The 26497-nt window shown below is 45.7% G+C and overlaps 1 protein-coding gene across 10 annotated transcripts in view; it reads right to left on the bottom strand.

Moving 5' to 3' along the window:
- LOC120901592 (CUGBP Elav-like family member 2) overlaps positions 1-26497 on the bottom strand; it is a 293066-nt gene that overhangs the window by 41196 nt on the left and 225373 nt on the right. The gene's annotated exons all lie outside the window — the stretch shown is intronic.

The raw sequence follows: 26497 nt of genomic DNA, 5'->3' as shown, positions 1-26497 counted from the left end.
GGTTTCTTTTTAATGATATCGAGCTAAAAACGGCGTGGAATTTGAAATAAAATGTCAAATAAGGTGAATGAAATCTAGGGAGCAGTTTTCTTATTTGCATTTCCAGTTTTCCAAATCAGATACAGTGGTTGCCGCACAATAGTGCATCCGAGTCGCCTAATTTGATTTCTAAAGCATCAGTTGTAGAGAGTGTGTTCCAAATTTTGTCTATAGCGAACATAGTTTTGTCTAGTCGTCAAATATTTAATAACAATTGTAATTAATATTAAGTGGTCAAATTATAACGATGTTTGTGATGATTTTGGAAGCTCCCAGAGACTTTAATAAGATGAGAAATAATTTTCAGTTGAATTGAAACTATGTTAAAATTAATACTGATTTTCTTTTAAAAAACTTTTAAATTATGTGTTAAAAACATTAAAAAACATTTAATTTATCAATAAGAACTTAAAAGAGTTTAAAAATTAGCTAATATCTTGAAAAATATATAATATCTTTATTTTAAATTTATAAGTGGCAAAATGTGTAGTTTAAAGACAAAAAAGGGCAATCCAAACAGTCAAAAATTATGATTTTACAGGCAGCAATTGTTGCAAAACTGTCAACGGGGCCCTTCACGATTCTTGTCACCTTTTTGTATGGAGTTTAACAGTTGGAGGCTGAAATCATGTAAACACTCCATACAAAACCACACACAAAACTAGCCTGCAATTTTCAGTCTAGATTATTCTAGTCTCACAGCTATAATTAGATTCGAGTACCTGCTCGAAAAATGGCAAAACAAGGTGGTGTTTACATTTATCCCAAGGTGCATTAAAGAGATCAGGTGATTGAATCCAGAATCAAAGTTTATGTAGTCCAGGTGGTATCATAGCATGTTTTTATAACCAAATTTGAATATCACTTTTTGACAGGATGGGTGAAAATTTTGGTTCAAACAAGCTTTCTTGAGGCTTGACGAATACTCAAAACACTCTTAAAATCTTCATTCAGAAGCAAAAGCGATAAAAATCAGCCTTTTAAATTCATACACCTTGGAATAAGCCCACCTGTATATTACACCCACTTAGATAGCTGCTCGAAAACAGCTATACAATGCAAACAGCTGACAGGCTGAAATTTCAGCCTACCAACTTAAAACGGAAAGGGCCCCAACATTAGAAACTTAGAGGCACAACATTTTGTGTGGCAACAACTGTAGCCGCCTAAAAAGCGGAATACTTTCTTGCACGTTATTGCCAACACGTCTGCGGACAAAAGTGTGAGGCATTTCTGTGCGGAAGGAGCGTTCCCAAAAATCGAAACAATTTTATTCCCAACTTTCCCTTCCGTACTTGGTGGACACCGTCTCACGTTGCCCACTCTTTCTGTACTTTCCGGGCTGGACCAGCAAGAAACGCACACACGCTGGGAGTATGAGGGATGTGGCAAGTTTTGACATTCCCCTACCGTAAAATTTACTGCATACGTGATAAGAATGTGGAAAATTTTCAACACCACCACTGCTACACTACCGGTAGGGGCACAACAGCGCCCTGTGTCGCCATCTTCAAAATGGGATGTATGCTGTGGATGGCGGGGTTTTTCGGCAAACGTTTTTTTATGATTGCCTTTTGGCACTCACATAGGAAAAGACTGTGTTTTATTTCCTTCGCCGAGGTGCACACACCTCAGCCGGTGTTCCGAGCTTCACATTTGAATGCATCGTAATTTTTCGGCTCTTTTAAATTGCACACCAGATACAGGGATCAGCCAAATTTTTGACACACACATACCGCAGCAGAGCATTGTGTGTGCCGAAAAAGGAGTAGTGTCGAAAAGATTTGCCCCGAAAGGATGGGCGATACGGCAAATGGGAAGATTTATTTTGATTTAAAGTCGTCACCACAAGCGTGTAAAGCGTTGCACATCATGCACAAGGTCTCTCATTCTCTTCGGTCCTCATCTTCAATCGAAGCATCCGCGTGAGACTGCACCTCTTTCTCTGTCATGTCTCGGGCGTGGGGCGTGCGAATGAATTGTTTCAATTTCAATGCGACAAATTGATCACGTACCGCCAGTCAAACGTCTTGTCATGATTTACACCTTTTGCGCCGTGGACGGCGTGTTGAAAGAGTTGCAGTCCCGCACTTCCCGCAATCGTGCAGTCAGTCGCGTTTGCCACAGCCGCAAAAGGAGTAACGAGTAACGGGCCTGGGCAACACAATTCGACATTAATGGGCGGCCGACAGCGGTCGACAGAAAGAACGTTTGACGAATGGTGCGCAGTGTTGATTATTTGCAAATCAGTGACTTAAAATCGCTGACGCTGACACGTTTGTTGTATTGTGTCGTGGGGAAACAGAATAAAAAAACTATCCTTCAAAAATTTAATATAAAAATGCCTCCTTCCACCCCGCTGCAAGCAAGGTGACAAAAAAATCATCAAATTTCAAATTTTGTCCGCCGTTGATCCGCCCGGGCGGGCGGGCACGTATTATATTGCACTGCGCACGTCCAGCGACGACCCACCCGATTGTGAATGCAAACATGCTCCCGGGTCAAGACAGTAGTAAACGCACCGGGCACCAAAAAAGGGCCTGGGATTTGCATATTTCATATTTTTTAATTTTGGTTCTGAAACATTTTAATGCCTTTTCAGCAGTGGCTCCCTGCTCCTGCACTCGTGTCCTGTGCCTCCAACGGGGTTTGGCTTGCACCGGGGGAGCGGGCGGGCTTAGCTTGCGGCCTGCAATGCAATGTAACATACCCGGGCCCGGGGCGCATTAAGCGACAAGAAACGAACCTCTATCTCGCCCCGGCTCTGACTTTTATGATCCATGCATACTGCGCTGTATCGTTCGCGCAAGTGACAGAAGAGGAAAAAAAGTCAAAACTACAAAATAACAACAAGAGCAGAAGCAAACAAGAAAAAACTGCTCGCACAAATTGTCAACGATGTAAAGTTTTACGTTGCGCGGCAGCCGCGAAACAAAGAGCGCGAGGATTTGTTCTTTTTTCTAATGTTTGAGGTTTTTATCGCACGCCTCTCTTTCGTCTTCTCGCGCTCTGTCCCTCTTCGCAATTCTATCAAACGGAGCTTTATGGCCATTTTATTGCAGTGTTTATGAGGGTTGAGAGGGCGCTTGATGCGGTGCTGATGAGACGACGGAAGCATCAGCAGTGCCCCAGCTGCTGGTGCTGCTGCTGCAACAAATCTCCTGTCCATACCGACCGTCAAGAGCGCCACGCCGCCAGCCGTTTGTCGCGCCAGCGAAATGTGCCCCGGGAAAATGAGTGTTAAAAGGATCAGCAAACTTTCCAAGCGCTGTCATAAAACGGAACAGGCAGGCTGGGTGGCTGGCTGGCGCTTGCATAAAACAGCGCCGCTGGACGGCGGCGGGGTTTGCTTTTGTTGGTCGCCCTCGTGGCAATTAAAAATTTAAAACTAATGCAATTCAAAACATTCATTTTATGGTCCTGGCCCACTCTCTTTCGCCGGATTTGTCACGAACTAAAAGAAGAAAAAAAGATGACAATAGGCGACGAAACACGCACACGGGAGGGATGTAATTTGATATTAGAGAGCTTATCTCACCATAAATACGTTAAACTGACTGTATGTTTCGGTGTTGAAAAGGGACGAAAACGTTCCATCGAGCAGGTTTATTTGCTTTTACGCATTTCCCGGATTTACTTACCTGGAAGAAAGATAAATAAAATATTTGGATTAGACTTTGGAATGCGCAATGAACGAAATATTGAATTTATAACAAGCGAGACCGTCCCAACTGCTTCCGACTTTCGACTGCTAAAGCGCTCACGGGTTCATCCGTTGGAACAATGTTTCGATTTGCCGCGCTACAACACACACACACACAGCGAGAGAGACCTACGCAAAAGGTAGTGCAGAGCAATCATAATAAAGTCATAAGCCATAACCGACAACGACAATGTTCCGCAAAGGTACCACCACACACCACACGTACCACGCGCAAAGCAGTCTTTAGATTTAGTCATTATTCAAAGCTGGCGCGCGGTTTCTGCTGCTCGTGCTTGCCACCGCCTGGCCCTATTTGATAACTGTGACGAGTGTGTCCGTGTCGTACGAGATGGGTGGTTTTGCATTCACAACACAAACAATAGTCCGCCAGGCGTACCCCGGCGGGACCATTCCCAGTCCTGGGTATGTCCTGTTTGTGATGTGGTGGGCCGGAACCGGATTGTTTTGCGATTCGTATGGCAACGCGGCGACGAACGCACTTTCTACCTTTGCCGAGTGCCGAGTTGAACATTCATTCATTACAACACCCGAGCGACGTGTGTATGTTAATGTACTTTGATGTTGGCTCCGTAACAATGATATATGCGCATAATGGTACTGTCTATGTGAATAGTTGCTGTTGCTAAGGCAGGGAGACATCACTCTACCCCCCGCAATACGGAACACGGGCGGCTGGATGATAGAGATATCGACAGCCAGATAGCAGTTGTCAATTCTTCGCCCGGGCGACCATAACACCGAGACAAGCTCATCATAATGAAAGTGAGAAAGCTGACAGGGGGAAAGGACCGTGTGTGTGTGAGTGCTTTATATACCGTGGAAGACCACATTCCGGATTAGGCCGCCGTGAAATGATGGAACACGGGAAGGACACACAAAACTCACTAGAGCTGCTGCTTGCCAGACCGTAAAACCGACATTCAAATGAGCAATCATACACAGTCCCCACAAACACAAACTTCCAAAGAATAATAAAGCCGGCTAAAGAAAAGGCTCTCCCACCAGCACACGTTACACGGTAGCGGGTAGATTACCGGCGATGGAAATGAAGATGTCGTAATTGAAAGGAGACGTGTTGGGTAATGGAAAAAGGTGACAGAGAGTAAGATTGAGGTGGTTACTGGTTGTGAGAAAGAAGTGGCCTTAAGGTCACAGATCACAGAGCAAGAGGGATTGTAAGCACCGAGATAGACAACTCGGAATCGGAAGAAGGCTTTAAGAATGCAAATTATATAAGACATCTTTAAGAAGTTCTTTAGAATCTTTCACATATTAATGAGTTGGAGAAGAGCAATTGCTATTGAAATTGAAATCAAATCCTGTATATCATATAGAACATATCAATCTGACGTCAAAATTATACATGAATTTAAGTTAAGTTGTGTTTTGGAAAACTTTTGACATCTGTGTTGATGTATTCCATCAATTGTTGCACTCTATTTATTGATGTCGCAGTCATTAGCTAGACCAGCGAACTCCAATATTTCTTCATCGGCTAAATTTTGTTGAAGATTACTCCGTACAAAAGCGGATGACAAACTGTTTTGTATTATGATCGTATGATGGACTATTCGGCATTAAAACATTCCAAGGACCTTTTAATCATGCTAAATAAATCAAAAAATAAGAAACAGGTCTTCTGAGCTCAGAGACCGAGATCTAGAATGCTCCAACAACTCAGCAACGGCCCAACAATGATTGCTTTGCAATAGTACTATGCTTTGCCAGTTCCCACCAACAATCACCATATCCAATCGAGCGAAAACTCGCCCGACTGTCAACCTTCGCAGCAATGATGATGGTGGTTGTGGTCCCCATTTGACAGTGACCCCCCTTTGGAGGCAAACCCGATGCAGCCACAGCAAAATCAAGTGAATATGACGAGGACAACTCTAGGCAACAAGGCATTTTGCTGACTTTTTGCTCATGACATGCCCCTATACCGACGAAATGATTTCCATGCATTATTCTTCCCTCCCCTGTCATCGTGATGATGATGGCAAACGTGAGCGCTGTAAGTTTTTTGCACTGTAGGAGAGCAGCTTTATACTCTAGGTTGGTGCGATTCCGTTACTACCACACAAATGCAAACACACACACTCAGTGCGTTCGTTTGCGTTTCTTGCGGCCGAGGCAAATAATGGAAGGCGTAATGGAAGTCTGCAGCACCGGTTGGGAATGTGTCGGGTAAAATTGCAATTTTGCTGAGTGTGCACCGGTGCGGTTGCAAGTGAGCAGAGTGCGTCAGTGTAAGTGTCCACATTGTGCGCGGATCGCATATGCCGACATAATCATGTGCTTGGGTAGATCTAGCCGGTAGTTTTAAGGGGGGGGGGCATTCAGACAAACGGCAATGTTTTCGATGAGTAAGATAATTTTGCAACTCGCTAATAACATGTCGCACACAGTAGAATTCACGAAAAGAGTGAACCATCTGAATATCTCCAATAATCCCAACGAAACATTCACTTGCTTCAAACTCCACTGTTATCCACTGGATTGTCGCATGCATCTGTGAGTTTTGCGTAACAAACTTCGACAATAAATGCGTTCTGCCAGCCGACGCAGGCGTGTCAAATAAATTTGCGACAAAGCCGTGCGACGACAGCCAACTTACACGTTTGGCAAGAAGTAGTGAATTTGCAAGCCTTGGGAGGTAGATTGTCTAATTAGAAGCAAGAAGAAAACGAACAGTTTCAGCGTAGTAGGGATGTTCTGAATGTGCTATTTATGTGCTTTCAAGGATTATCTAACAGGTGCTTAATTCTCGTTAATCTTTGCTTCCAACAGTGGGGGTGCATCTCTCTGGAGGCCTGTTGCGGACGTTGGTCCCCCAAAAAATCTTTTTCCTTTCGTATTTGCTCCACAACCACCACGGGGATTTTGATCCTTTCAATCAACGGTTGTGGGGGAAGATTAATCCCTATGACCTCCGCGCTGCAAATACTTAACACGAGCAGTAGTTGGTAGGCTCAATTCGTTTCCACCATAAATTAATTGCCTGCTGACTTTTATCTTCATCTTGGGACCTTCCCCGGGTGTGGTTTTCCACCGCAACAACACAGGCTTGGAAAATCAACCCACAAAAAAAGACATCTAGGACTACCGCCGACATTGTAGCACCGAAAAGTGTATGTGTTTTGACTGCCCGTAGCACACATTACATCAACTCACTCGAGCAGCGCTTTGGTGGTGGACGAACTCCCCGAAGCCGTTTTTGAGGGGTCATTACTTTAGGAGCAACGAAAAACATTATCAGCACCTCGTGAGAGTGTGCTGCTCGCTTCTGTTACTCAAACTACTAGAGCAAGCAGAACAGTAAGATAAAATGATGGCCAATCCTAAGGTTGAGATAGATGCAAGGTGCGTGACTTCTGCCTTCTTGCGGGATGGTATGTCGTTTTTTTCCTTCCTCCTCAAAAGCATTCCATGAATCATTCCCGTCCAGCGAAGAAGACGACCAACACACTGCTGCCAGCGCCAGATAGCAAACGCAAAAAGGTTAAGAAATCAACCACCAACAAATGACCATCATCCGACGGCACCATCACCAATGAGCTTCACAGCAAAACGGTAAGACAAACGTGTATCAACTGACTGCAACAAATATCGGGTTGCGAAAGTGAACTGCCGATTGGGGGGAGAGGGGTGGTGCAAGAGGTTCTTGTTTTTGCCATCGGTTCTTTATGGTTAACCCCTGAGATCAGCAAAATAAATCCATCCATCCCCCCGTACACTATCGGGATGGTTTGCGGTCTTCCATGAAGGGTAAGATGTGCACACTCGAAGGGGAGTTGAATCCTCTAGCCGGAAGATGAAGGAAAAAAGTGAAAAAAACAAAGTGGAAATACCATTTCTGTCTGTGTCTGTGGTGTGCACCACGTAGTTCTCCAAGGAGCGTGTTCCCAACCGACACGCTTCCCCGAGACACCTGGGCACAGTGTGTGTCAAGATGATATAAAATAAAAACATCCCCAGACAGATCTGTACGTATCAGTCGTATTTCCCGATCGGGAGAAGCCCTTGGAATACCGGCAGGATTGGGGCGGAGAGGAACCTGACGGAACCGATCTGCTTTTTTGACAGACGGAAATTTATTATTTCACACATACAGGGTTCCGATGGGGGAGGGCCGGTTTGATGTTGGGAGATGTATGTGGTTAGTGCCTAGACAGAACACAAAAAACGAATTATTCACATTCGATTTCAAGGATGTTAATAGTTGCCCGGAAGTATCGTCAGGCGGCCCGCTTCTACTAAATAACGACAGCGAAGATGTCCGGAAAGAATACAAAGCAGTGGGAGAAAAAAGGAAAAGAGCACACACACTTATTAAATGTGCTCGAGAACAATGTGATAAGAGGTATGGTACTACTGGAACCATTGAAAAGATAGCTCTACAAGAATACGGAAGATAAAGAATCCATCCAGTGCAACCGATATTCAAACACACAGCACACAGACATTCTCGCTTCTTAGTTAGAAAAGGTCCTCCACTCTCTCCTGGGCACTCTCAAGTTTCTGTATTGATTTCTCCACAACAACCGCAACTCCTGGCAACATCAACAGAGCACAGCATCCAACAGCAGCCCACACACTGAGCATCAGAAAAGGATCATGAAGCGCTCGGTAAAACACAACAAAACACACACACACCGAGCACATGCAATGGAGTCAACCACAGGCTGAACCACCGAGAGGTCGGGACGGTTTGTTGTTTGGTGTAAGGAAAGTGCACTACCGGTGGCCCGAGCAAAGAGCAGCAGACACAGAAGCGGTGCGCATATGATACCCGAAACCACCGCCACCACTTTTGCATGAACTTTCACCGTCCCTGCCCCCATCCCGATCTTTTATTCAAAAAGGGGAAGTTTTCCTAAACGTTCCAAGCTCATTCACGCTTTATTTGTTTTGCAAAACCCGCTCTCTTCCCACACGCATACACACAAGACATTGGGGTTTGGGGTTGTATTCCTTGTCCAATGGTTCAGGAGGTTGCGATGACGATGGAACAGAACATTGCAAGTGGTTGCAACGAAGAGCAGGGAGGAGGAGGAGGTTTTGGTTGGTATTGGCGGGCACATCCCTTACAAATGGACTCACCGATCGGTCCGGATCAACCATCCAGAAAGTAATGCATGACTCCACCATCGCCAGCATGTGATGGCGGAAGGAGGATTTCTTGGAACTTAACAGCAATAATGGGAAAGAAAAGGACTAGAAAGGCGAAAAAAGTTCAACGACCGTTAGACAAACAAGTAGTCAAGAATGCAGGAAGGCATGCTTATTCATCGTAGGTACAGAATAGTTTACTTTTTAGGAACTATTCGACTTAAAGTTAGATGTAAGAGTTATGCTTTTCCTAAGTTTTCTCCTTCATCATTAAATATAAGCTGCTTTGTACCTTTTCCAGGAATACTGAGACCGTGGTATACATTCTGAATGCTTGTAAATCTATCCCAACATCAAATGATGCCTGATTATTGATGCTCCTCCAGGGAAGAACAGTAATCCGTCCCACAAAATCCCTTTTCTTGGGAGCAAAAACTGTACACTCAACAATAAGAAACGTCACTAAATCTCAACCCTCACTTGACTGTTTGCTGCTCCTCTTGCCCGAGACTACTACTACGGAGTGAAGATAATGAATTTATAATCCCAATACCAGACCAGAGGCTTAAAGCATGCCTTTGGCTCTGCAAATCATTAAATAGGAACCTCGACGGCGGTATCACAGCAAACGGTCACTTGGGACTGGCTACTAGTCGGACACAGCGGAGCGCCTACATGTCGTTAAGGTCTTGGTATTTTCTTTCAATTATCCGTACACCATCATCCTTGACCAGTGCTGGCGACTCTCCTGGAACCATCCGGCCGTCTCTCAAGGAAGCTCTGGGAGGAATTGAAAGCGTGATCGTGCGACCGACCGATGGCAATGATAATGGTACAACAAGAAGCAAGAAGCCACCCAACGAAAGGCCAACGAATGAGAGGGCCATCAGCCGTTTCCGGTTCCGAAATGGTGAAGATCACAGCGGGCCAAGGACGAAAGCGGATGACGGAAATTGTAACCATTGCTGCAATGTTTCTGTCTGTCTTCTGTGTTTGTGTGTGAGAGTTGGAGTTGACTAGGCTCCGGAAGAGAGAAGCCGGTACCACGATGATGCGTAGTACGCCAACGACAACCATAGCGTTTCCATTCCCACAAGGCCCAGCTGTACTGCACTATTCATAGTTCTATCAACTATCTTCAAACCGATTCGCTCGCTTCCATTCTTGGCTCGAGCGCACACTGCCCAATTTCTTGGCTAGACGACGACGACGACGACGAGGGCAAACGTATGATGCGCTCTACGACGTCTTGCTTCCGTTATCGTCGTTCGACATGTTTCATCAGCCCCGTAGGCAATGGAGGGCTGCCAGCGTGCAGCCCGAGACAGTGTCTCTACGGTCATGTACATTTGCATCTAATCAGACAGATTGAAATCATAACCGAGGAGAGCAAGGGGGAGAGGATGAGGACACGGTGTGCGGCAGGAGAAGCCACCGGGGCACACAGAAAAGCACTCCAAACACCGATGAAACGATTACCACACATCCGGTTCGGCTTGCCCGGGGAATGTTGCATATGCAGCATAGATCAAGCAAAACGGGAAGCAAGACAACAGCAAAAAACACACTGCTTGCATCAGAGCAAAAGTTCTACCAAACGAAAGCATATATATGTATTTGGTACAGAAAAGATGTGGTCGGTGAAGAAGGTGGTTCACTACCCGGGGGTTCATGTTTATTTGGAACTGCATAATAGAAGTATTTTCCAGCCGGGTCAAAAGGCTTCTGACCTTCGTTTCCTTTTTCGTATGTGTTTTGGGCTGTGGTGATGTTCTCATCACGTACTGGTAGCCTCGTATTTAGTACGATTTGTATATTATTTTTCGCTATGATGGGTCCACACAAGATTCTTGATGTGTCACATCAGACAGTAGGAATGCACACACACAGTATCAAAACACACTTTTGAGAGTCAGTATAGATTTAGACGCAAAGAAGATGCCTTTTTTGATATCAAAGAAAGGAGAATGCTTATAACAAAGGCTTAACACCAGAGTTTTGTATGACGGATTGCATACATTAAGGCGTTTGTGGGTGTATATTGCATACTTTAAGGGTTTTGGTTAAAAATTTGCAGCCAAACGTGGAATTTGCATTTGGAATTTACAACGTATTTTTGAGTCCTTAATAAAACAACCGAAAACAATCCTCAAAAATGGCAATGACAATGGAAAAACCCCTGGATACGTAATGAACAAAGAGACTTAATTTAACCATTTCAGCCATGATGACGTATTCGTTTGGTGATATTTAGAAAGCACCCTTTATGAAACATAAATGAGCGGTCGAGTTATGCCATGCTATTCTTTAATGAATGAACGGTTTACAGAAATAAATGTTACGGTCATGTAGGATTTTCTCTATTCATACTTACATCCCATCTTTTTTAAAAAAGGGGAATATGTTGCTACATGCTATAGAATACGACCAACGGGTATGCAGAGGATGCATAATGGGATCTAATTTCAAAGCACATACACTATTCATACCGAGCTAATTCATCTAGTTTTTTTTTGCCGCACAGCTATCCCCGTGGGGCGTAAAGGTTGAATGAAACATGTTTCTCATTCATTTACAAACTGCTGGCGTCACTGTGGTAATGTGGACGAGCTGATACTGGGGTTCGTCCACTCGTCACGTTAACCACCCCATCTAACCCGGACAAAAAACCCGTGCGTTCTCTCTTACACTCTCTCTCTCTCTCCTTTTCCCCGAAGATGAAAAATCATTAGAATTTGCTAATTGAATTAAAGTTCCCAGAGTTTGATGCATTAATTTTCGTCCAACTACTACTTTTGCACTCCGAACTGTCACAGTGGAAAGTTGCTCCACTGTACAGTTTTGGAGCTACAGTTCCGTTGCATTCCACAGTTGCAGTAGCGCAGCAGCGACGGGACATTCATTTCGTGCAGTCGCGTTATTCAATTTGCTACTACAGCTACTACACAATTTAGCTCGTTCATTCATCCGCAGCTGAAGTGTGACCTCCATACATCCTCTTCTTCCAGCGCGCAGACCACAAATACACATACGTTTCGGCTGAATTTGTATCGGTGTATAGTGTGTGTGTGTTTGTGTGTCCAAAAGTGCTGCGAAATTTTCCAACCTTCTCTTCCCAATAAAAACGAAAACGTGCGTCCATCAAAAGTGTTCTCGTTCGCTGAGCTTTATCAACACGCCGAGGACTGCCGCATTTTCCCACCCGCACCCGAATATGGATAAGTTTGTGTACCACAGTGCGGCCGGTAGTTCGCAGAAGGAGGGTTAGGGGGGGAGAGGGAGGGAGGTATCAAATGTGGGACACAAGGATCAGCCCTCGGTGACCAGCTCTAATCCATTTTCCCAGCGGCGAGAGATTAATTCGGAAAACGTTTATCACTGCACGCGACGAAAACGGTCAGCACTATAGCATGAGGTGGACGGAGGTGGACGACGATGTGCAGCAACCGTAATCCCCACCCCCTCCTTTTTCCCCTCGAAAGGAATTTATACCACCTCGTCGCTCCCCAGCTCGGGCGGAAATTATGTGATTCTGGCAAACGCGACAGAATGATGGTGGTTTGCGCTGCGCTGTGGTTTACAAAAAAAAAGCTCGTTCCAACTAATGCACGGAGAGCGAAAGAGAGATGAGCCCTTTGCACTGCACAGTGGACCACCGTACCCCACTGCAGCCAGCGGGGCAGCAATCCACCGAACCGGGTGAAAGGATTTCCGCCGGCGTCATTATTATTCATCCCTCATAAAGACCGCGCGCACCGGGGCCATTTACCTACAGACACAGTTTCGAAGCACACACACACACATACACGCAGTTACGCAAACACTGGCCCCCGTCGTCCGATAACCGGAGGCCCAAGCGACTGCTGATTGGGGCAGGCGGGCAGCAACACAAAATATTAGTTTAGGCGCTCACGAGGACGAGAAGCTCGCTGTGCACGTGTGTTTCCAACCCATTGGGCTTCGTTTGGGGATAGAAAAAAGCACGGTAACACGGTAACACACCGCTGACAAAAAGCATCAGAGATTGCGGTAGAATGCAGTGAAGGAGAGGGGGAAAGGACACAAAACGTGTGGGGAGTAAAACTTCCGGGACATTGGAAAAATACATATTTTAAGAGAGGATTATGCATTTCCATTCTGTCGTGATTTGGTGGGGGCGAGTAGCGGTCGTTCCAGTGACACACTTTGCTAGCTTGGCCGTCCTCCAATCATATTGTACAAAGGACACACACACACATGCACCAATCACTCCTGCGTGCGTTGAAAGTCAGAAGCTCAACGCTATTACAGATTGGCATTCCGTAAAATGGATAAAATGGATTTACCTCTCTCCCTCGCAAAAACGCAATCACAAACATTACGCAGCAACAAAAGCTGTCCAATTTCCACGCACACACACACACAAAATCCTGGCGAGTAATTTCATCTCCCAAAACTAATCGATTAGAAAGCTCGCTCAGCGCTTTTGTGTCCAAAGCCTTCTCCAATTCGATCACATCCCGCCGGTTGGGTACAATATTCATGCAAATGCTACGCGCATCCTTTCCCTGAAACACGCCCGAAATCCCGAAAAACCTGCACAAATGTCCGCACAAATTGGCTGTGCGAAACAAATCAAAGAACAGCGCACTTTCCCATTGTACAACGGCGAACTGTTTGGATTCATTTTCAAAACGGCCATCATGGCCTTTTCTTGTCCGCACACGCTAAATGACGGTAAGTACGAGCAAACCAAATAATTAGCCACTTTGCTCCATTTAAACCTTCCGGCCCCATGCCCATTCCCTGCCTTCCAATTATCCAATAACTACCGCGGACTACGGTAACAACCGGACAAAAGCGGTCCGGTGCGCTGCTGCTGGCCTAGGCTGCGTGTCCTAGATTTTCACTTTGCAACTGCATGTAAAATATTGTAAGCAAATGCTAACGAGTCGGTTTGCAACGTTTCGGCAAAACGGGAGGGGGTTTTTGTATAATGCACGGCGGTCCAGTCCGTCCCTACCCTGCTGTGTGTGTGTGAGGTGGAGTTGGAGTTGCAAAGCACTGTGCACACTCTGACCGATTGGGGGGCACTAATCTGTTTGCTCTGTAAACTATATAATTCCCGAACCCGGCGGGGAAGCGTTCACAAACACACGGTAAAGGCTGTGTATCGACAACTACATGGGGGATGCTTGGGGTTTTTAAGCGGGTTAGGAGCATATTTAGCATTCAATTTAAATTTATAAGCTACCTCTCCTAACCATACTTTCATACATTGTAGTGTACCGCTCTGGAGAGAACCGCTTCAACTAATTTTGCTAGTTCCTAAGAAAGCTGCATCGAATATTAATGCTATCCTAACGTCACTCAAACAAGCACACTCGAGTGCAAACACACACACTCGAAACACGCTCGCATAAGTGCAACATTCGTGTATCGCATGTGTCACACCTTTGTGTCCGCATGGAGAGAGAGCATCATGTGCATTTCACCTTCATTCATCTCGTCAGCCCGGTGACACTTGAAGAAAACATCAATTGACAACAGCACCGTTCACAGCAGCAGCATAACGCATGTGAAGTGGACTGTGTTCACTGTCCAACCGCTTGCCGCTAACAAGCCACCACTTCATAATCAATAGCCGCCTCCCTACGCCCGTTTGGCTTTTGTGTGGCGCACTATGTCAAACGCATAAAACGCATATTGCCTCATGCTGATGATGCTGCTGCTGCTGCTGTTGAAAGACAGAATGACAGAAGGGGACAAAGAAAAAACGCTCCAGCTGCAATCGATAGCACATTTTGTCGTTGCGCTTGTTCCGCACCATTGCATCCACTTGAGAGATTTCTCCGGCCCGCGCGGCCCTTTCCAATAGGACATTTTATGCGTCACAATGCAATCAAAATCACATTTACATAATGCTCATTTTTCGGGTGTTTCGGGATGAGCAAATCATAAAATGTCGCCCATCAAACATTCCTGCCAGTGCCATACCGGGCTGGTGGAAGTGTCGATGGTTAGCAGGAACAGCACACAGCAGTGTGGTGGTGGTTCAGTGCTTCCACCATTTCCGCGTCACATCATAGAGAGACATGTTCGTCTTCCACTAGGCGTGTGCAATTGCTGCTGAACACAAACGCATCGTGTGCTGGTGGTGTGGTGCCCCCATATAAATACGTTGTTTCATTCGCTGTGCATACACCACCCCCACATAGGGGTGTGTGTGTGTGTGTGTGTGTGGAATGGCGAGGGAGTTCGGGGAGCGAAACCGTTGCAATTTTATTACCGCATCACCGCAAGGCAGCAGCAGCAGCAGCTTGCCTCGCTGTCGGCAATTGGAGTCGATTTAAAGTGCACTAATCGCTTCTCCCCCCACGCTCTCTCTCGCGCGCGCGCTCCTGAAGGCTGGCCGGGAGCTAGGGACGGGATGATGTGTTCGGCAATCTCGCGAGCTAAAACGAGCTTCGTCATAGATTAGTATATATTCTACGGCAACAGTCCTCCCCCCCACGCATACTCACGCTCACACAAGCAAGCACTTGGGGTACACACTAAGTGTGCCTCTCTGCCGATGCCCCGACCGCTGTCTCTCTGTATCTCTCTGGCCAAGGGCCAAAAACGTTACGCTGGACACATAAACGGGAGGAGGCAGAGAAAAAAAAAACAGTGTTTGCCACAGCGCTGGGGGTAATTTGCTGGTTCAGTCTGACCTCCTCCATCGACCCTGTGGTTGCAAGGCAAAACGGGTCTCTCTCGCTTGTGCCGTTGTAACACATTCCAACATTAGTTTGTGTGCGCTTTTTTTTGCTGCTGCTTTGTTCTATCAGGTTCTTTCTGACTCGTATTTCAGTCAACCTTCGACTGCGGGCAACATAAATCCAGCGGATGCATCGCGTTCACCACGAAAGGGGTTTTTGTGTGTGTGTGCATCTGTGCTTGTGTTCGGTTTTGTCATCGCTAATAGTAGGTTTCAAGAATTTTTCTATTGCATTGCAGCAGCAGCAGCACTAGCAGTGTCCGGACAGTGTGAGTGACCCAATGCAGATATCATTTGCTTTGTTTTGCCTTCTTTTTTTTGCAATAGGTGGAATGCAATAACAATGAAGGGCGTAATGATGAAACACACAAATCACTGTTTGTCTTTCCTCACGAAACTACCTTAGAGTGTGTGTGAAGAACAGCACACACTGGGTGAACAAAAAAACGCATCTGCTCGTTACAAACGCTCGTTAGATGGTACCAACAGCATATTTTTAACACATTGCTTTGCCTTTAATCACCACCACCGCCGCCACCGGCATCATTGCCGAACTGCTGACATTTGTTGCGGGAAACCGGAACGCTTAAACGTCGACACATCGCAGCCCTTTTTCCTGGAAGCTATCGATACGGCCTCGTCTGCAACGAAGCTCGTTCGTCCGTTTCTCGCACTTACCTACAAAGACACGGAGAGAGAGAGAGAGGGAAAACAAACATTTATTAATCAGGTGTGAAAACGATATATGCCATGGGTCATTCGGTTGGCGAGGCGAGATAGGTTTGAGTGACGGCGCTGGTTCGTGCGATGGTCAGGATGTTTACTTTTCTAAAGAATAGAGATGGTGGTAGGGCAAAGTTACACACACACAGCCATGTGTCTGTGAAGGGAGGGAGATGGGACAGAATTTAATACTGCCGTCCGAGCCAGCAACGGAACATGGCTGGTCTTTCCTCTTCCACATCGTTACGAGCTATCTCGAGAAATGTGTAATCTTCATATGGACAGCAGCAGCTACATTGTCTCCATCGCACAGTGAGTCGCCTTGGGATGTTTGTCGGTTTCAAGGGACTTATCTTGAGATCTTGTGAATCTAACGAGCACACGGCACAAGGAGAGTGTGGGTTTGGTATAGTGTGAGCGTGTCAAGCAAACCTATGACACTGACAACTGTAAGTACAAAATCAAACTGTACGCTGTATTCAATATCGCGTTTAGTGTTTTCGTCAACGATCATACCGAAAAGTTTGCTTTATTGTCCCCCAAAAAAGTGAGCCTCAAGCTCCGGGGTTTGTGGTGAGCAATGATTTCATTGCACGCATCCCTTTTTACCTCCCAACCCCATTGCCATTTTCGGAAGTAAGTGTGACTTTTAATGACACTTGCTTGCAAACACTCCCTCTCTTCCTGGATGGATTAACACACTTTCGATCGCAAAGCACGTGCTTTGAATCGCTGTATACAAAGCGCGATGCCTTTTCGGGGCCGTCCCGCATTCCGGAACGTTCCATCCATTGCCATTTAAAAAAAAAAAAAAAAAAAAAAAAACAAAAGCTGCCAATGTCAATCGTATGTCAAATGGCTGTTCGGCAAAGGGGGCGACTGCTTCATGTGAGCGGAAAGCTAATTTTAGCGCTGTCGAATGGGAATAAAGTGACATTTTTTTTAATTAAATCACAATCCATTAGGCAGAGTCTGCAACTGTGTCATAAATGTAAATATGAAATATTGGCAGACAGCAAAACTTTACCAAACTTATTCTGATGATGCAGCCAGACACACATAAACACACACACAGCACAATCAATAATTTCAAGTGTCAAAGCAAAGTTTTCTGATTCCCTTTCCGATTGCCGACGAGGACCGCGGCCGACCGAGCATCATCTGCAGGAAGGCGGCGGCGACATGAAATTAAAAACTTCCAGCGATGATTTATTTATCGTTCTTCGTCGTGCGAACACAAACTTCAATCGAAAAACTTTACGTTCGCGAGGTTCGCGTTTCGAGTGAAACGAGCAAAGTTTGCTTATGCGACTGCTTATTGATGTATCGGAATGCGCTGAGCGTGAGCAATGATACGTAAGCGAACATAATTTCCCTTACGATGGTAGAACAGACACCAACACAAACACACACGTTACAATTAACGAGCGACACAAGCTCTAGAGCAAACGGAGATTTCCCCGCCTGGTTTTGCTGCTGACAACCATCCCCAATCATGAGCGCTACCATCATAACGAGTGGGATGACTGTGGTTTGCTTGAGTACAAAATAATCAACGCAATTATTATTCTACACTAGCTACACACATGGGTGACACGGCTGTTTGGTCCCTTCCATCGGGGCGGGCGCACGCGCGGGTGGAAGATTCTCCGCTAACTAACAGCTAATAAACATGTCACGCAAATCTCGTTAGGATTACGACATCAAAAGTTGCAGCCACGAGTGGAAATAGAGAGAGAGAGGCGCCAACCATGCGATGGCAGACACCAACAAAAAAACACAGTACTTGTCACGTGGATAGATGCAGTGAGTGTGAACTGCAGCTGCACGTAGCTCGTGGGATGCATTGTGTGCAGCTTCTCCACAGCACCCTCTGTCACGGAGTTTGCGTTTTGTTAATCACCAGCATGAAGCTCTCTGAATAAAACAATCCCGAATTGTGATAGTTCTAATGAAGACAGCAGTTGTCACATTATGCGGTCAGTGCGCGTTGCACATCCCCTCCACAATCACGCAGCCACACAGACAGAAATCAGTTTTAAGGGGACGCCCCAGAGGGATATAACAATATAAATGTTAGTCCACTGGTACTCGGGTTCTAATTTTTAGCACGTGCCTCACATCGGTGGCACGCACGAGCAACCTTCCGTGCTGGTAAAGGTGTTGTTGTCAACACGGAGTCAACAGGTTTTTATTTTTCTGGGGATCTGTCAGTGTTTCCCGTTTTGATCCCAAGATCGTTTGTGACTTCTCGGAGCTGTTAACTAACACGTTTGTTGAAAGACGCGAGCTGCACATTCAAAGAGGGAAGCAGATTGGCGCTCAAAGGGTTTAATTTAATTAAATACACACACACACAAACGTGCAGCCTTGAATGCTCCGGAAAGTGTTCGTGCTTCGCGCCGAAAGATGAGTCTTAAAGACACTTCATCATCTTGATGCGTTACTCTAAATAGCTTCAAAGATACTTTCAAGATTAATTGTACTATTATATTTTTCATTTAATTGAATCAAAATGTTTTAGGATGTAAAAGATGGAAGAATTGAAGCTTGAAATGTCATATTTTTCAACACATTTGTCTAAAAGTTTAATCGAATTAAAATATAAAACGAACAGCATGACATCATACTTTGCGCCTGAAGTTATGCAATTGTACAAAGCACGATACAATATTTATTTATTAAGAGTTTCTGAGTGCTCTGGCACACGAAACCTCTGCCCCAAGCACACGTAAAGCAGATTTTTAATCAAGAGTTGCCCTCCAATGCCAACGGGAACCTACGGGTTAAGCCATGAAAGGAAAGCGCACAGCACTGCACACGTAACGCTCGTGAATCATTCATTTAATTTTCGGCCAAAGTAAGAAGCACCATCAACACAATACACACTGTTCGGAAGCCATTCCGAACAGCAGCAGCAGCAGCAGCATTCCCGGGAGACAGCCCAAACATTCAAGCACTGCTGCAGAGTGCAAGTCCACCACCGCTTGCACAAGCACAAGGCGACGAAAACAACAACTGCTGATGATATTATCCTCCAAAAAAATGAAACCGAAAAACTCATCGAAAATCCCCGAAGAAAACGGCAGCGACAGTTGGGAATGTTGCAGTCGGGAGGAAAGTGTAGAAGGACGCACAGGATGCAGATAAATCGCACCCCATTGATTTTCCACTTTCCACGAGAAAGTGCACCGAACGAACAATGCACGGAAGAGATGCAGTGTGGTGTGTGTGTGTGTGTGTGTCTCGTTACTCGGATGTGCACCCCAAAAACCCCCTCCCCGGAACAGTGGTGTGTGTGTCTGTTTCGAACTTTTTGCTTGAAACAGTCATGCCAAAACTTTTAACATAACTTGACCATATTCAAAGCGTCAAGGTAGCGGAATGAATTTATGCTGCCCCGAGTTTCGGTTTGCGGCAGTGCTTCGTGTTTGCGTGTGTGTCCCTCCCCGTGATTCGAGGAACGTTGCCGAAGATTCTACGCTAGAGCAGCCTCCTCTCCTCCAAAGGCTCTTTCTCCCATGCACCGAAGAAACGGAGGAGATTGAGAGAGAAAACTCCCCTTGGGTTTCCGGTACTACCGCTAACATTTGCACCGAGCCGGAAAGTCATCGAAACATTTTGCACCGACGGCACACACACACACGAACGGTGTAGTGTTGGTGAACGTTTTTCGGCCACTGCCACTTTTATTGGCGCATAAATTCATTCTCGCTTTGCTCTAATGGGGAGTTTTTTTTTGTTCTCCATTCAGCACAGTTTCCTGATATAGCTTTGCTTCATTGCTACCGGGTTGTCCGGGTCGGAAGAGTTTGATCGGTTAAACACGAGAAAGCAGACGTTCTTTTGGAACCGAAACCAGCAGAACAAGCTGCTTTCTTCTCCAGAAACACCGAACTGATACGGCGAAAGGTTTGGGACTTACTACGCTCGATTCGATATTACCCACAGAAAAGTCTCACCACACATAAAACCCACCAACGCCGCCGTCCGGGTTTAACACGAACGTTTCAAAGGTATGCACACCTCACTCTGGCACACTTGAGTGTTCCTCCTTGTTGGCTGCGGAATCGAAACATGTTGAAGGGAAGAAAGAGCGTGTATACGATTTGCCTGTCGTAAAATAAATTTCCTTTCGCTCCAATCATACCGACGCGAGACCCAGGGAAAGCCAAAGACCAGAATAACTAATCGCAATATACGACGACACCACACTCACAGGTTTACTTCCCATCTTGGCAGCACAGCAGCAGCAGCAGCAGCAACCCAGAGTTTGGTGTAAACTGGCGGAAATCTTGAACGGACAAACAAATAGTATGCGGGGTGAAAAATTGAACCCGAAGAAAATGTTGCAACATTGGCCTTTCTCATTGGCGACGAGTTCGATTTGGTTTGGCTTGGATTTGGCATGGTGTGTTTCCATATCGGCACTGCATTTACACTTCGGGAGGGTTCGGGATAAGGAATAATGAATGGGCACAAGCGAACGCCGGATGCTCCTGCAGAGGACAAATTCTGCTCTTTTGTTTCGGTTGTTTGCATTTAAGAGATATACGAACAAAACTATTTGAGGACGCGAAAGATGCCAATGTTTGAGTTGTTGACGAAATAAATTATTATAACATCAAATAAATACTGTAATTTTGTTTAATGTAGAGAAGGAAATTTGAAGAAATTAGCGATTATTTTCATGTTGTAAAACAACAAACTTTGAAAAACTCATCGCACTAAACGTTAATAGACCAAACCAGACGTTTAAAAGGATATTACAGATGAGCAGTTTGCATACCTTCAGGCGCTTTTACGCAACCTTTCTATTCCATCCCGAAATAAATGATCTTTGGTTGATCATTTTATTGCAATTGCGAAGTTTTCGCAGATATTATGCAACATAAAAAAAGGACCATTGCGCCTAAAAGTATGCTCCTTTCGCATGAAAATCTCGTTTGAACGAAAATCGCGTAAAAATAAACTTTGCACAAGCCATGCAAGACACAAAAAAAAGCATACCTTAGTTAAAACTCGCGGCAAACCAGTGTACACAGCCATCCCGATCAGCGCGCCATAAAAGTTAAACAACCGAACTAATGAAAGGTTTAAGGGATCGAAACTTGAAAGTGTCACCCCGGGAGTGGAAGCCGAGATTGTTCTCCTTTTTAAGAGCGAAAACTTATATTGGAATGCCTTTCGCCGAAGTTAATTTTAAGCTTCTTTTTTACTTTTTTTTATTTTCCTTCACACACACAAGCTTCATCGTCTTGCGGGTGTTTCAAGTACATAAAATGGAGCAGCAACTTTATTTCTTTCTGCCGAACGACACAATGACTTATCTTGCGTGCGCGGCGGCATACGCGGGCGAAAACGAAAGCAAATCCCTGTAAAGTTTGGCTACCGAACGGGATATCTTCGCCCGCCACACGCCTTATTCGCTTCTGGGCTGCAGTTTTGGCAAGCAAAATTGCATAAAACATCGACTGATCCACTTTAGATCGGTTGAGTGGATGGTGTTGGTAGTTTTATATCTTTTACCTTTCCCCAACACTCCAGGAGTACAGAGAGTTGTAGCAGCAGCAGCAGCAGAAGGCGTGCGTATTGAAAAGACATTATTCTGCCAACGTGAGGATACAGGAAAATGGGGACAGAAAAACTTTTCTCATTTGTTTAGGCACCTTGCACACATACACACTCGACAGCTGCCAAGTGGCACTTGGCAATAGCAGGAGCGGTAGCAGAGTTGCAACCGCACCCCAAAAAGCCGCCCGGCAATGCATCCTTGCCCGGTCGGAGTCCAAGAGTTTCGATTTTATTGGTTTGGCACACGCCGGGGCAAGATAAGGCAAACGGGAAGGGCCAAGTCCTCCAAACTCACACATCTTGTGTCTCAAGGGCCTGGGGACGTCTTGGTTGAAAGGCGGATGGGGGGTTTTTAGTTTGCAATTTAGGTCCCAGCAAAATAAACTTAAATCTTCCGAATGGGCGCGTTCTAGGCACAGCGGAGGAGACAGAACAACCTAGAAATGGGAGATCTTCAACTGAAACGAACTCATAATATCAGATGACGATGACTGTCCTCTTCCCTATCTCTTGGGAGCAACCAGGAGGGGATTGCAACGACGCAACGTAAACACAAACACAAACGAACGTGCAGGCAGCAGCAACCGGGCTTAAGGCTATCGATTTCTTGAGCAAATCTTGAGCATCAGTAGCAGTTTATTCAGCGCTTCAATAAACCGAGCGGCGGCGGCGGCAGAAAACAACGCAAACTGCCCTCTCGGAGGAGGTTAGCAGCAAGGCAAGGAAAGCACAAATAAATGAACACAGGCGGCGTCGTATATCGAAGCGAACCATCAAATGAGACACCGTCAACAGACAACACATGGATGCTACTGCTGCTACTGGTTCAAAAATTGCACCACCACTGGTGCAAGCTGGGACGTTAAATCAATGTTGTGTTACAACCATCCCATTCCGTCCGGCATTACCCCCGGTCGATGAGAAAATAAATCTAAGACACACTCTCCAAAGCGACGAATGTGTCGGCATGTGTGTTGGGCGGAGGCATCTTTTCCAAAAACAGCAAGAAAAAACAAACGCCAGCCTTGTGGGGGGAAGAAATGCTTACTTCAATCGGATGACCTACTATCTTAGTTCCCTAGTTGTTGCGGGGTTCAATCCACTCCAATGAATGGGCTAAATTGTACAATACCATAAGCGAAACATAAACCCCGAGGCAAAGAGCGTTGTGTACAGAACCATACGGAAGGGTGGAAGTGCGCAGAGAACAGAACGGAAGATGAAGAGTTTTTGTATGAGTGTTCCTTTCTTCAGAAATCTTCTTGCCAGCTCGGGACGGGGATCATCCACGAAAGAGCGAAGGAGCGAGACCGTAAGAAAATAATCGAGATGAAAGCATATAAAACCATATGAGCAGCGGCGGCGGTCGCTAGATTTTAGATACATACACACACATACAGAGCGTTCTTCTTCCGTTCGCGTTCACGCTGTCCACAAGCGCGGGCAAGAAGATGACCGACGTCTCTGGTTTATTGAGGCTGTGTTTACGCTCGGTTGTAAAAAAAAGAAGGTTGAACCAGTTGCGGACACGCTTGCAGCAAAGAAGATGATGGCGTCCCGCTCCCTGATGCGCTCTTGACGCCGTGTGCATATAACATAATAAAGTTATTATAGTGCTGGATAACATGGGTTGCTTCCGCTGTCTCTTCCCTTTTGCCGAACGGAGCACCGGGATGAATAGAAACGGGTGAAGCATACGACGAAAAAAAAAGAGCGATGTCCAGATGGAGAGCGTGCGCAAACTTCTGGTGAAAGATTTCATCACAACAAGCTACAGACATACAACAAAAAAAAAACTAACACCGAAACTTTGGAAGTTGTACATCACAACTTTGCTTCAAAGTTATCCGCTTCCCTTCCAGTTACAGGCGAAAAGGCAAAACTGTTTTAAACGAGATTAATAATAAGTTTTGCACAGATAGAGAGAGAGACAGAGAGAGACGAGGAAACAGAAGAAGCAAGCAAAAACCGACAAACTAAATTGAGTTGTAGATAGTTTGAAGATTTATCACCTTTGCCGGTGATTGAGTTACAAACCTTCGAAAGAGCTGTTACCCATCCGCAGCACATCGTAAACATTGACAGCACATTTTACAATTCTATTGTAATGTACAACCCAAGAAAAACATATCCTCCCACTTTCAACTGCCCTGGAGGGCTCTGGAGGAAGCACCGAGGGCAAAGAAATTAACCAACAATGACCGTCAATTGAGCAATGTAGGGAAGGAAGAAACAACGCCGGCAGCCAATGCTCTCCTGCTCTGTTCTGGCTTATCCGTAGTACACATCGTCATCGAGAAGAAGAAGAAGCTCGGTGTTTTGCTTATGCACATAAACACTTCCATTACGACGACGACGTGGACAGCTAACAATCGCTTTCTTTACCGTGGTGCTCGTTTTTCTTGCTTCCCTCTGCTATTGAACGGATGGAGAATATGCAGGCAGCAAAACACAGGAATAAAAGTCACGTCCCGTACTGAGAGATAGTAGTAAGGGGCGTGGAGTATGTGTGGCGAGAGTATCAGCAGCAGCAGAAAATGACGATCACCATAAGACGGAAGTAGAAGCTAAACAAAACACATACAGCGGAAAGACACACTGCAGCTAAAGGTTCGCTTTGGTCCCGTGTGGGGAATTGCGCTCTGCTTAAGATAAGAGAGGTCCCGCACTAATGCATACAAACAGACACAGAGAGCAGGCAAGGCAAGCAAGTAATGTGCAGTGACGAAGACATCCTGCACAGTTCCTGCCACTTCCCCGTCTGCGGCAGCAGAAGATGGTAAATTAATTGATATTCATATTACATAAACTATGCTTCTACTGCCCACAAGCAGTCGGTCCGGCACGTCCGCAGCATACCCGAGAGGTTCCCGTGGGATGGTTAGTTGGGATGGTACTGCCGTAGCAAAGTGTCTAGGAACGACCATTCTCTGCAGCGCACTAATTTAACCGATTGGAGAAGAACGAACTCCTCGTTTTGTTTTTTTTTTTTTTGCGCCATGGACCTGTGTGTCATGTAGATTCCGAACGGAGGAGGAAAATGTCGCTCCGTTTTGTGGAAAGTGTCGCAAAGTTTGTCTTCTTCCCGAAACAAGAGAGGGTGGATTTTTTGTTTTTTGCAGGGGCATTTCCCAAGAAGAAGAAAAAAACGTACAAAGACGGGAAGTCATTTTCATTAAACTCCACTCAACGCGAAGTACCAGAGCAGCAACGACTCCGGAGGACGACAGGGATAAGGATCCTCTCACCTCTCGTAACTGTGTGACCGTGCTGCTGCTGCTGCTGCTGGCCGGCGTCTTTAGAAAGACATTTTTCTTTCCCTTAGCTTCTTCGAGAGCTAAACTCTGCAGTACTTAGGAGTGTCTCTGCCTCGGCAAATTCTCATTAAAGACGGCACACTATGCCAGAGCGAGTGTTTCTTGGTAAGTTCTCCTTTCTGCTCCCACCGCTACTGGTGCGGCAATAGTCGTAATGAAGCACCGCAACAGTACCACCCTCACTTCTTGCAGTGTCTTTGCCCCATCCCAACTAAAGATAACTCCTTGGAGACAAGTGCTGCCACTGTTCCGGAGAGAAAGAGCCCTCTTACGATTCCTCCCCCAGCATTCTTCAACCTTCAGCGCATTCGTCCATGTAAATGTTACGTCCCACCCGCCCGCCCGCTGCACAGCCAGTGCCCGTGAAGTGCATAATAATTAGTGCCCAGCCAGCGCAGCGGCAGCAAATGCAATCAATAATCGCCCTTACCGATAAGCGGCAACAAATCGAGCCGAAAGGACGACGCCGAGTGCTTTCGGTGTCCTCTGTTGTACTTCGTTTTCATCCAGAGCTAACGGCAGGGGACAAGGACCGACACCCCAAGCATCGGATGTCGGTGTGAGAAGAAAAGGCGAAGAAAGTGCAGCCTAGTGTAACTTGGCCCGTTGCCCGACGGGAGGGTTCGATGAGTACGTCATTAAATTAATGAGCGCTAATGAAATAAATGTCAGATCAAATTGAAATTTTTACGACCTCTTCCGATTCGCGCCGAGACCGAATGGTTACATGGCCGGATAGAGGAGAAATGTCTCGTTCGAGGTTTTCGGGGACACAATGGAGCGTAAGGACATTAGGGGTTCGCTTTTGAAGGCTGGGTTAGGTATGCAAGAGGAGAATAAATTAATATGCATTTTAGTGCAGCAATTGGCAAATTGCAGTTCAAATCCGGTGCAACCAAAAAGGTAATGTACTTCAGAAGAGTGAGACTGCGCTAAGCACTCGTTTGTGTTTGGTTCGTGTTGAACGGTAGTGTGTGCCTTGTGTGATTTATATTGAAGTTTTAACGCTACGGTATGAGAGTGGTCCAATGGTGCTGTGACATGCGCTGCGTCTTTCTACAACACCTGTCGTGGGTTCAAATCTTGTAAGTTGATGAGCGAGTTATTTCTCGATTTTAGTTTAGTTCTTGTTTGTATGAACATGTAAGTTGTTAAAAGCGGTGCGTTTAATCTTAACAACCTTGTTTGTTCTGGATAGGAATAATCACACACCATCCAACAAACTAATACTAACCTGGCACTTGGTATGGTGTCGGCGTCGGTGCCGGC

Source organism: Anopheles arabiensis, chromosome 3 (genome assembly GCF_016920715.1).
Source record: "Anopheles arabiensis isolate DONGOLA chromosome 3, AaraD3, whole genome shotgun sequence".
NCBI classification, from domain to species: domain Eukaryota; kingdom Metazoa; phylum Arthropoda; class Insecta; order Diptera; family Culicidae; genus Anopheles; species Anopheles arabiensis.
The sequence above is the reverse complement of the archived record's forward strand: the minus strand, read 5'-3'. Positions and strand labels throughout refer to the sequence as shown.